The 13,649-nt window shown below is 34.1% G+C and overlaps 1 pseudogene; it reads left to right on the forward strand.

The window, feature by feature from the left end:
* Positions 1 to 10,952: 10,952 nt before the first annotated feature.
* Positions 10,953 to 11,052, forward strand: LOC112476202 (annotated as a pseudogene).
* The last annotated feature ends 2,597 nt before the right edge of the window (positions 11,053 to 13,649 follow it).

Genomic DNA, 13,649 nt, shown 5'->3' on the forward strand with positions numbered 1-13,649 from the left:
GTGAAGTAAGAAGTATTTTGTATGTCTTTGCCTCTATGACCTTCAATAACAGAAAGAGTGACACAACATTTACTCTACTAATCATTGCTCAAATTTTAAATTTGTAATTCCCCAAGAAAACTCTAGGAGGTAGGTATAACTTTCACCCCTGTTAAGGTGAAGAAAGAGAAGCTCCGACAGAAAACATGCCGAAGATCCAGAACTCCTAGGGGAGACCAGGAGTGCAGAGCAAGTGCCGGGGCCCTTCCTGAGCCATGGGAGCCACCATACTGTCCTCCAGCCGGGGACACTCAGGAATCCCTGTGTAAAAGACACTTAATTGTGCCAATTAATTGGAAAGAAAGGCTACGAGAGAGGCAGAGGAGGTGAGTATGTATTGCGAACACAGTTTTTCATAACATTTAAGATGATTCAAGAATGCTAATTGTTATGGGGGTTGGCTGAGCTATTGCAAGCCATCTTCAATGGTTCCATGGAAAACATAGTTAACATGAAGTAAGAAGTGGGTCCCAGGCCTGGATGTGATCCAGGCTTGTGGCTAGGAATAGAACTCTGGATTTAGAATGTTACATTAATGTAGTAGGATGCCTGCACCTAAAATATATAAACATATTTCAGCTTATCATATCATACATGTGTGGCTGAATACCACTATTGTACTCTGCTATGTGTGGAGCCATGTGGTCCCCTGGAGAGCAGAAGAGAACAAGAAGAAGAGCTATCCTCCAACAGAAGTGTGCTCCCCACAATAAAGTTGATGCCTGCCATTTCATTCTCATGTCAGCCCCTAGTGCGTTCTTCCAACTGGGCAACTCACCATCTAACCTTCCCTTCTCGATCAGCTCAGCGCCTACATAAGTGGTCACATTTGTTTGGTGTCTGGTCAAGATTACATCATCTCAAGAAAATGCCTGACATTCTTTTCAAAGCAAATTTTCACAATCAATATTATTGTATTTAACATTTCATGCCACTTCATTAAGTTAAGAAAAAAATTGCATATTCATTAACTTGAATTTTCTGTGACACATCTCAGAAATTCATCCAGTCCCCTGATAATGCCAGAGAGGACCCAGATTAGTTCACATATCAGGGAAGTTAAAGAGATTCAGGCACCTGTACTTTTTCATTTCATTCAGTTGATTTGGCTTTTTTAGTCCCTGGATTTATGCCTATTAACTTATAGTTTTTATAGGGACATAATTTTTCATCACATACTCCAACCTACATATAATAAACTTGATTTTTAGTAACAAAAATATAAATACGATTTGCATTGAAAATATGAACTTGACTAATAGTTTGATAGACTTAGTTTTATATTGATAATAATATTCCGGAAGCTGAAGTGCCTCATATGACATCTCTATATTCATTTACATAGTTTATTTCTCATTTGTTTACAGATAGTATTCTAATAATCTTCTTCAAGGTAAAGTTTGTATTGTTTAGAATGTTCTGAAAGCAACCTAAGAAATATATCTCTGCTTATGGACATAGTTTAACATCGTTTTTGTTTTTATTTTGTTTTTTGGTCTAGAGATAGAAATACCAACCTTAAACATGTGAAGTTATAGAATGCTGAACATGTGTCACATTGCCGACAATGCCCTGAAGTGCGAAAGTAGGATCTGGCAAAACGATTTCTATGTTATCAGCATGTATGACAGCTTGCAACTACTCCAGAGAGAGAGAGAGAGGCAGCAGATTGAGAGCTGAGATGAATAGAGATAAGAAGGCTGCAGCTATAAATGTTGTTGAACAGTTGAATTTTAAAACCATATGACAAAGGAAAAAAGCAGTATCTGCATTCTTTAATTAATAATTAAATAATTCAAATAAATAAACATTAAAGTTTGCAAAAAAAAAAAAAAAAAAAGATTAATGAGACCCCTCTATTTCCCTGAAAGGCTTTTTAAAAGTCCTAATTAGACTTACCAGAAGGTAGAGCTACTTGATATGTATAGGGTGGCTCCAGGTAAACAAGTTGATTTATTATTAAAAATTCCACTGAAGTACTGAACATGAGATGGAAAAGGTGCAAGATATTCAACTCATAAGGAAAAAATAAAATAAAACAAATAACTCAAAGAATCTTTCTCTAGTACAAGGTAGTATCTTTTTTGACAGTATGTAAACTTGCCACACTTTATTCCCCAACCTGAAGGAAATGGTTTATCTTGAAGCCAGTGACTCAAGGAAACATTCTTTCTGACTGGTAATATTTTATCTCTGGTTGAGCTCCTTTAGAACAGCTGAGAAGGACAGCTGACATTTTGGTTCTGCTGCACTCAGTGTGTGGATTACATGCTGTCGATATTGTCTGTTGTCATTAAAATTCCTAGAGAAGCAATGTGATGTGTCAGAAAGAACATGGGCCTTAGTGGTATAAGACCTGAGTTCTATTTCTATCTTGCCATTCTGAGTAATCATATACACACCATTTAATATTCCTAAGTCTCAGTTTTCTCAAGTACAAAATGGAAATACTATATACTTTACCTATCTCACAGTATTGCTGTGACAATCAAATGAGTTTGATAGCAAATATCAAACTTAATTGTGAAAGGCTAAAAGTATCCTACTTAAATTTAGGGCCAAGAGAGAATGTTCTGTATCACTACTGCTATTCAAAATTATATGGATAATCCTAGCTGATATAATAATCCAAAATTATAAAAGTAAATAGTATTAAAAAGGAAAATGAAAAATGAATATTCATATATGATATAATAGTTTGAGATTCTAAGAAATTCAAAAAATCTAGAAATAAATTAATAGGACTAATTCAAGAAATCAAGAGTTACTAGCTTTATGATCAGTATAAAAATTGCACCCTTATATGTCAGCAACAAGCACATAGAAAACATAGTTTTATAAGGATCCATTTTATAATGGCCATAGTAGCTTAATATTTCTAGAAATTCATCTAACAAAAGATATGGAACACGTTTGTGGGAAAAAATGCAGTACTACTAAAAAGTACAGAAAAGTATTATATAAAAGTAAAGATGTAGTCTATATGTGGAAAGACTCAATAACATAAAATATTTTTATCATAAAGTTTAAAATATCAAAATATATTATAAAATATCATTAAAATATTATAAAATATCAATTTGTCTATAAATTCAATGCAATTCCAATCAAAATTCCAATAAGAATTCTCTTAGGAACCTTTAACCTGATTTCAGAATTCATATGGAGATGTATAGGACCAAAACTTATCAGGACACCAAAGAAGAAAAGAGTGACTCCACTAGCCATCTCAGTTATCCAGACCCCCTCCAAAGCTCTGATGATGAGAGCTTGTTGAAATTGTCACCAGGATAGACAGATAAGTGAATGCAATATAGCAGAGTCCAGAAACAAATCCTTTGGACATGGAAACTTTATACACAACAGGAGAGGCCTTAAAAAACAGTGAATCAGTTCTTTAATTAATAGTATTATTTATTATTATTGAAAGGATATAATTAGATCTATATAAAAAGTAAATTGCAGATAGAATCAAGACTAATATGAAAAGAAAGAAAAATACACTCAGGAAAAAATGTTGGAAAATATATGGTTTTACTCAAGACTAGGAAGGATTTCTTTTAAAAACTAATATTATAAAGAAAAATGATAAAGGAAAACCTCATAATGTCAACTAATTTAAAGCCTGAAACGTCTATACTACAAAGCTACTATGACAAATAGAGAGATAAATCAAGACTGGGGTAAAATATTTGCAATACATACAAACGACAAAGGATTAGTATGTAGGATATATAAAGAATTCCTAAAAATCACTGTTTAAAAATATGAGAATCCTAATTGAAAAATGGATAAAAATAGAAAGGATAATTCTCCTCAAGAAAGAGTAAATATGAATGGAAAATACATTTTAACTTTTTATCATAAAAATTCATATTAAAATCATAATCAGACAGTCTGTCAAATATAGCAGTTAGACGTTAAAAGTTTGGCAATACTAAGATTTCTAGGGGAAAATATATGGAATAAAATTTCTCATATTCTGCTACTGGGAGTTTAAATTTGTACAACTTTGCAGAGTAATTCTGAGCTACTTATATATGCTTAAGCCCTAGTTTAGGGATCCTTCTAAATTTGTATAGGTGGTTGGAATAATAGCAGGCTATTCTTTCATGGCTGGTTCTCTTGAATTAATTCTGATCCAACTCTCCAGCAGGAGTCAGAATTCTTGAAGTCTAGAGATATCTTGTGGGATGAGATGCTTGTATGGTGCTCCAGAAGGTAAATGTGAACACTTAAAAGTATCATTGTGTTTTCCAGGATAAGAGATTTATTTGTTTACCTTCAAGGTCTAATACAGTAGTTATTGTCATTAAAATTAGATAATAGTTTTCTAATGTTTTCTATCTATCCTTTTACATTTACTCTGAACTAATCTTTCAGTCTAATTTTGCAAATATTTAGCTGCATCCTGCTCGACCATTAAGAAAATGTTGTATGCATTATCAGAGTCGATTCGATTATACTATACACTATGTATTCGTGTCAAGTAGTTATTTTCAGTGGTTTTCTCATTCACTTTTTCATGATATAGAAGCATAAATAACTTCTAGACATGAATAATACATCAAACAAAGTGGAGCTCAATAGCACTAATTTACTTTTATATAAAATCAATTGCTACTTTTTGGCATTCAATTCAATCTAACTGCCTGTTAACACTGATATCCGCTCATTTGACATTCTTGAGGGAAAAAAGTATCAAGATAGCTGAAATGTACTGTTATTTCTAAAATAAAAATATTAAATGCACAAAAAAATTTGAAATGCCCATGAATCTGTCAGATAACATCTTTTCAATATAATGAAAGAATACCCAAAAGCCAGAATAATTGATTTAACTCATATACATTTATAGAGTTAACGCAGAACATAGCCCCTCCACATACTCAGAAGACTGATAGCTGCCTGACCAGAGGCCAAGGAAGACAGTACACAAAGAGCTTTCAACAATGCCTACTCCCAAGGACGTTTTCTGCTGCTCCCATGGACGTTATCTGCTCCAGTAAGCAAGCAGCATATCTTGCTCCCATCCATCAGAGAAGGCGGCTGCTTCCCCAGTGAAGTAACCCTTCTCTCTACTTGTGGGCATAAAAAACTCTGCTTGTACTTGGTCGGAGCAGTTTTTATTCTTGAAACTCCAACCGGCCACTGCTGAAGCTTCCCTGACTCATGAATAATAAATGGCATTTCTTACCCCTCTGGTCCTCATGGTAGTTTTTCTAGAATATTCAAACCCACGTGCAAGTTCCAGGCCTGGAGTTCTGTTACAATTGGCGTAGCAGCAGGATATTCCGGAAAGTACCTAAGTTAAATTGACCTAGAGTGAAGGGAAGAACATGCCTGGTGGGGGTCTGCAGGGGGCAATCCCGAGTGGGCCTCTGGATCCATGTTGCTTGAAGTAGCAAGCCTTTTTACATTCTTGGGTCAACCAAGGGAATGAGAGTATGCTCCCAACACACCTATAGGCCTTTTACAGGTTTTACTGAAAATAAGGGAATTGCGTTCTTTAAAAAAGAAGAAGGAGCTGTGGGCTATAGCAGCCACAGTGGGCTGGCTCCTTCTTCAGGCACTGTGTGAGGCTACCACTAAACAGTTGCCGGCTGAAGAAAGGGTGAAGAAAGTGGAAGAGGAAGTAAAGCTAGAAAGAGACCTGCAAGTCACACAGGCTAATAGCAAGGATATTCTGGGATGACAGAACAGACTAATGAACACCTGCAGGACCTATCCTGCTGCTTTGCAAAAGTATGGGGGCAAAAGCTAACAAGAGGTCACATATGGGCAGTAATTGCACAGTCTGAATGGAATCCCAATAAGTGGGATCCCACAGCAGAAAGTGAGTCTGAGTCAGATGAGGAAATAGAGGTGTCCCTCCCAGAGGAAGCCACATGTGTGTCTCAGGCCAGCCCAGTAATTGTTCAGAAACTAAAGACTCAACAAGAACGTCCTGAGAGACAAGATTAGAGGAACCTGCCTCTTCCCCTTAAACATCTACACACCTCTGTCTGGCCATATACATCGGCGGAGTTGGTAGAGCTGGCCGCCAAGTTCTACCAAAAAAAGATCAGGGTCCATCACGGGATGGCTACTCTGCCTCTGGGACACTGATGTGGATGGCATAATACTGTTTGTGGAGGAATTGATCCAGATGGCCTCTGTCACCATCCACCCTTCTTTGTGCCAACACATACATGGGGCAATCCAATATGTAGAAAACGCTTTGCTGCTGATTTGGCTCATGGCGGGTAGCCACACAGCTTGGCCAAATGAAGGCAATTTGCCAATGGCCCAGCCATACTGGAAGTCCATGTTGGAACTGCAGGTGTTCCTTAGGGAGATGAGAATGTGACATGCTATTTACATCAAATTATTTGAGGGCCTTGATGTGGTGCCATTTACTACAGGTATGCGGGACCATGTCATCCAGACGGCCTCACTGGCCTATTATGATACTTTGCTGCCAGGTAGCATCACAGGCTGTTACCCATTTGAGGGAAATTGAACTGGCCAGGCAAAACCAGGGGGCCCAATGGGCCCAGGGGAAAGACAACCAATTGTGGGTGTGAAGCGGAAAGTAAGAATGGCCTGGTAAAGGTGACCAAAAGACAACTACGGACGGATCTGATAAGGGCCGGAGTAGACTCAAAAAAGATTTATCAGCAACCCAATATAGTACTGGCAGCCCTGTGGCATCAGCTTAAATCAGAGAAGAAATTCCAACCCCTTCTCAACAGGTGGGCAGCTGTCCACACCTTGGAATGGACCTCGAGCGGAGCACACTCTTGACCCTCAGCCCTTTGTCTGGATGTCTTTTTGTGGGACAAGGACACGTCCAAAATATTCACCCAGACAGTCAAAATCAATTTGCCTTTACCTGGGAAGAAAACAATGGACCTTCACTGTCCTACCGATGGGGCATCTCCATAGTCCCACTATTTGCCATGGTTTTGTGGCTGAGGATTTGACTGGCTGTGCTAAACTCCCCACCATACAACTCTACCGTTATATTGATGATGTCATGCTAACCTCTGACTCTCTTTCAGACTTACAGCAAGTTGTACGCTGCCCCTGCCTTTTCCTAGCCTCTTGCTCCCATCCATCTAAGAAGGTGGCTTTCCCCTAATGAGATAACCCCTCCCTCTGTTTTGGGGTATAAAAACTCTGCTTGCACTTGGTTAGCAACAGTTTTTATTCCTGCATCTTTGACCAGGTACTGCTGAAGCTTCCCTGTCTCATAAGTAATAAAAGGCATTTTTAACCCTCTGGTCCTCCTGGTGGATTTTTCAGAATATCCAAACCCGCATGCAAGTTCTAGGCCTGGGGCTCCTACGTTACAACATTATCAGTTCTTGGCTGGATATGTACAATGGAACCCAATATATTGAATTATTTCTCACCAATTGTTATAATAATTCTAATGCATACAAAACTGATGTAGTTGTGGCAGACACTAAAGATCCTCCATCCAGCAGTCATTCACAACCTCTTTTCCCTAAGTAGACATCCCATCACAGAAGCTATGAAAGCTAAACACTCATGTTCCCAGGCTCCCTTATAGTTGTGTATGGTCAGGTGGCAAGGTACCAGCAAATATAAGCAGAAATCTGCTAGGAGCAGGGATTCTGTGCAGGTCTAGATTTTCTAAGAAAAGGGACAGAAAGCTTTAAACATAGATATCTACTTGTATTAGCACAGTCATATGAAGACATGAGGAAGCAAACATGAGCACTTCTATGTCAGAGAAGTTGGCCTTGTTGCTACACCAATACCAGGAGTCACCGTATTCACATTTCTTATTTTTAAGACATTATAATCAAAACTAAATGCAGTTCATCAATAAAGATATTTACAATATAAAAAGTAAAATAATTATTTCTTGAGTACAGCTATTTGATGTATAAAGGATTAGTTTCTATTATTTTCCCTTCAGATGCCTATTATAATTACATATTACTTTTCATTTGTTATTTATGGCTATAATTCAATTTTTTATCATCTTAAACAAAAAAATCCAGTTGGCATTGTTATTTGTCATTGAATCAGTTATGAAAAAGTTCATTTGTTTATTGATCCACAGCCCTCTGTCTTCTGGTTCTCACTCAGCCTGTTCTTATATACGCACCTCAAATATAAAACTTATGTCCATAGGATCAAGAGGTAAGCCTCTTAATAGTTCTGTTTGATAGAACTTTCTTTGTGATAAAAAATGTCCTTTATCTGTACGGTCTAATATGGTAGTCACTAGCTACAGGCTACAATTGACTAGTTAGCACTAGAAATATGGTTAACGAAATTAAAGAAGTAAAACTTTTATAGTATCTAATTTAATAGATTTAAATTTATATATCCATATGTAGTTAATGCCTACTATATTGGACAGCGGAGTCAGAGCAACTAAAAGAGAATAATCCAGAATAGTCTATGTTCACTGTATACAAATTGTCTTATGGACTAAATTTTAGATTTAATTGCCTCCAAGTCTTTATTTTTTAAGCCAGTTTGCAACTCTTCTCCACACTTAAATTCCTAAAGCACTGGATATTTCACAAGCTTGCTCAGAAGACTGTACATGATTCTCATGGTCTAAGAATTAAATTCTAACTTCAAAGACTGGCATTTAAGTCTTTAAAACTTAGACTTTTTTTGTCTTCTGAAATTCCTCTGTCCACATGATTATTCTTACCAAAATGGTCTGCTCACTGTGCTCTAAAAATATTTTTTTCCTGCTCATTGTGATTTTCTCACCTGAGATGTCCTACATACAACCGTAGATCAAATTGGCAAGTATTGCCATTTTATAATATTAATTCTCCAATTCATAAACATGGGATGTTTTTCCATTTATTTTGGTTCTCTTTAATTTCTTTAAACAATATATCATTGTTTGTAAAATAAAAAAATAGTTTCTTTGTTAGATTTATTCTTAAGTATTTTATTCTTTGTTGATGCTAAAAATAAAATTATTTAATTCATTTTCATTGTGCTTCTTGCTGGTATATAGGAATATGATGGGTTTTTATATATTTATCTAATATTCCTGCAACTTTGTTGAGCTTTTTTATTATTTCTAGTAATTGTTAGTGGGTGTCTTAAGATTTTCTGTGTACAAGACCATACTTTTTTTAAAAAATAGAGATAGTTTTACTTTCTTTCCTAGCTTAATGCCTTTATTTTTTTCTTGCTTTAGTTTCCTGGCTAGAAATTTTAGCACTTAACTGAATAGAAATAGTGAGTGGACAACTTTTTCTGATTGTAAAGGGAAAGCATTCAATCATTCACCTTTAAGTATGATGTTAGGATTTTTCATAGAAGTCCTTTATCAGTTGAGAGATTTTCATTCTAGTCCTATTTTGTTGAGAGTTTTTATCATCAAATGGTGTTAGATCTTGACAAATGCTATCACTGTGTATTTTGAGATAACTGTGTGTTTTTCTGTTTGTCCTTTATTGTTATAGTGTATTACATTAATTGATTTTCAGATGTTAAAACCAACCTTGCACTCGGGATAAATCTCACTTGGCTGTGAAATAAATTTTATATATGTTACTGGATTCTGTTTGCTAGTATTTGGCTGAAGGTTTTTGTATTTATAGTCATAAGAGATATTGATCTTTGTGATATCTTTGTGTAGATTTAGTATCAGAATAATTTTGGTCTCAAAGAGTGTGTTTAAAAGTGTTCCTAACTCCTATATTTTTTGGAAAGGTTTGTGAAGAATTGCTATTAATTCTCCTTTAAATGTTTGTTAGAATTCACCAATGAAATGATCTGAGCCCAACTCTCCTTTGTAGGAAGTTCTTGAAATTACTAGTTGAATCTCTTTACTTGTTTTTGATGTATTCACGTTTTCTGTTTCTTCTTGAGTTAGTTTTGGTAGCAAGTCTAGAAATTTTTTTATTTCATCTAGTTATGTAATTTTATGGCATATAATTATTCTCTTATATTCCTTTTTATTCCAAAATTTGATAGTAGTATTTCCTCTTTCTTCATAAATATTGGTAATTGAGTGTTTCTCTCTTCCTCTCTATTTGATTAGTCTAGCTAAAGTCTGCCAAATTATGATGATCTTTCTAAATAACTAAATTTGTTTTTGTTTTTTTGTTCTCTATTTTTCTATTTTTTACTTCATTAATTTCTCTTCCTTTTTTTCCATTTTTTTAAGGTAGGAAGTTACATATTGATTTGTGATATTATTTTCATTTTTTTCTTAATTAAATTTATCAAGTTACATTTGTTAATGAAATTATATAGGTTTTGAGTGTACAATTCAATAATATTTTATATATATATATTGCATTGTGTTCACCACCCAAAGATAAATTTCCTTTTGTCACCGTATATTTGACTCTTGTTACCATTATCTACCGTGCCTTCTCCCACATTTTACTCTGGTAACCACAAAACTGCTATTCATATCCATGAATTTCTGTTTGTTTTTCTCATTTGTTGGTTGCTTTTAGTTTTATATTCCAGATATAAGTGAAATAATATGATTCTCAACTTTTTCTGTCTGATTTATTTTGCTAAGCATGATAATCTCAAGATACATCCATGTTGTCACAAATAGCAGTATTTCATCTTTTCTTATAGTTGAGTAATATTCCATTGTATATATGTGCCACATCTTTTTTATTCAACCCTCTATCGAAGGGCACTCCAGTTGTTTCCATGTCTTAACCACTGTGAATAATGCTGCAATGAACATCAGGATGCATATATCTTTATGGATAAACGTTTTCAAATTGGGGGGTAGATACCCAGAAGAAGGATTGCTGGGTCATATGGTACTTCCATTCTTAATTTTTTGAGGAATCTCCATATTGTTTTCCATAGTGGCTGTACCAATTTACGTTCCCACCAGCAGTATATGATGATTCCTTTCCCCACAACTTCTCCAACACTTGTTATTACTTATTACTTCTTGGCCTTCTGGATAAGATCAAGTGTAGTATCTGTTCTTATCAGTTTAATATTTTCATTATTAATATAGGCATTTATAGCTTTTAATTTCCCTATGTTCATGTACTTAACTGCATCTCACAGATTTGAGATATATATATTTTGCATGATTTCTTTCATACTTGCTGGTCATTTAACAATTTTTTTATTTTTTAAAAAATCCACATATTTTTAATATCCCAAGTATTTTTCTGTTATTGATTTCTAATTTCAATCCATTTGTGATCATTAAACATATTTTGTGATTTTAATTATCATTTACTAAATATTATTTTATGGCTGAACACATATCTGTCTTGGAGTATGTTCCATATTTGATTAAAAAGAATGTGTATTGTGCTAGTGTAATGTTCTGTTGCTATCTGCTCATTCTAGTTGGTTTATACTATTTTAAAATTCTTCCATATCTTTACTGATATTTTGTCTAATTGTTTTATCCATTATTGAAAGTGAGTTTTGAATTCTCTGACTATTATTGTTGAATTGTCTATTTCTTCCTCAACTTTTTTCTAATGCTTTGCCTAATGTATTTTAGAGCTGTTTTCAGGTGCATACATCCTTATAATTGTGATAACTTCCTGATATATAAATCTTTTTGTCATAAAATATTTATGTTATGCTCAGTAACATTTTTGTTTTAATATCTATTTTATCTGATATTAATATAGCCACTGGAACTTTCTGTTTTCTATTTTCATAGTACATCTTTTTTAATCTTTTACTTTCAAACTAGTTGCATTTTTGTATCTAAAGTGAGTGTCTTGTAAACAAGATATAGTTGGATCTAGCTTTTTGGGTGGATGTTTGTTTTTAAAATCCAAACTGACAATCTTTGTTTTTCCTTAAGCATCCAAGAGCAGATTTTTTAAAAATGGACCACTATCAAATGTACATGATATACTGCTTAATTGTATAGCTAAACAATTCTTATGCATCATTGTTTTGTTTTATTTTAGATAATCTTAAACCCATTTCTTGTTTTGCAATAAAGTGATACGAACTTTAAATTCTATCATAAAGTAGATGAGTTGTACTATCCAGTCAGGATATTATCATATCTACTTCAAATTTCTTTACATAAAAGAATATTAAGAATGTACTGTGAGAATGAAAATAGATGCCATAGACATCAATTCATTCTGGAATTTATCAAAACAATACTTACAAACACATATATTATAAAAACCTACCCTTGCCTTTCCCCATAATTTTTTACTTTGATCTCTGGGTTTTAATTTATTGGGTATCAATTCCATTGTTTACTTCTATTTTTAATGTTTACTGTTGACTGACTTCAAACATAGACTTAATTTTCTGTTTCAATTTCAATATGCTGAAGAATGCAAAATCTAATTTCTACCATATGTCTCTACTTTGGAAAAAGGGCAGCCCCCTAGGCTCTGTGACTTAACCTATACTCCTAGCTACAATTATATCTGTCCTGGCCTTTACACTCTCCAAATAATTTGGGATTTATCCTCATTATATTTGTTGTAGTTCTAGTTTTATGTTAGGAAACATAATGCCTTGTTAATAATATCAAAGAGAAACAAGCTTGCTTAAGTATGTAATTCCAATCTTTGAATAATTTAAATGATCAGATCCTCAGAAATTTTGTAATTCTGCATTAACTAGATAACACTTTTCTGCTTTTACAATTGAGATACTTCATGGTTACACTATTTAAATGATCAAGATAAAGATATTTTTGTTGTTTTGTGTTGTGTTGTATTTGTTTTGTTTTGTTTTATACTATTACTTCCTTTGAAAATAAAGTTTGAAGATGGTGAATGCATTGTGGTTGGTCTCTCAAAATGAAACTACCATTATCGCTGTTGCCTATAGAGTATCGTGCTGCTTGGAACAATGCCTGGGGTCGAGAGTCAGTATAACTTCTTATTTACAGGTCAGCTCAGGTTTTTGAAGCTGAGCCACTCCATTTCTGACTGCCATCTGCTGTCGTGATGCCAGTGTGTTATGTTAGCTCCTGTAATTTCCTAACTGTTAATGTAATGACACCTAGCTTCAAACTGCACTTCAGAAAATTGCTTCTTCTTAAGATTCTTTATAATTCCTGGATCTCATAGTGCACATTTATTTCAGTTTTAAAGCACAAAAATATGCCTTTATTGCCTGAAACTAATTATGTAAAAGAATCATGCCTCGTTGTAATACAGAAAGACATTAGCTTGTATTTCATAATAATCTCACCCCTTTCTTCTCTCAGAAAATGGCTTAAACACAGAATCTTTCATTTATTATCAAGAAAGTTAACACATTAAATACTTTCAAGAGACACATATTTTATGTGTTCAATTAATGAAGTTTACATTCATTTAGTCCAACAAAGTCATTGTTCGGAACACCTAAATACTATACCATAGCCCTTGCCATGTAGAAGTAGGAAGTTATTAAATAAATAAATACATGATCTATAACAATTTTTTTCAAGATTACAGAAAATGTATTAATATCATAGGAATTATTTTAATAAAAAATAATTTGTATCTTTTCCTTGGCCTACGATATTAGACATTTATTTACCAGGAGAAATTATGAGAGTTTTTTAGGTACCACATGATGGACTTTAACATTAAGTAAATGTGAAGATAATGGATTACATTAAAAAAAAAATATATATATATATATAT

The sequence above is a fragment of the Pteropus alecto genome, unplaced genomic scaffold, assembly GCF_000325575.1.
Source record: "Pteropus alecto unplaced genomic scaffold, ASM32557v1 scaffold62, whole genome shotgun sequence".
NCBI lineage: Eukaryota > Metazoa > Chordata > Mammalia > Chiroptera > Pteropodidae > Pteropus > Pteropus alecto.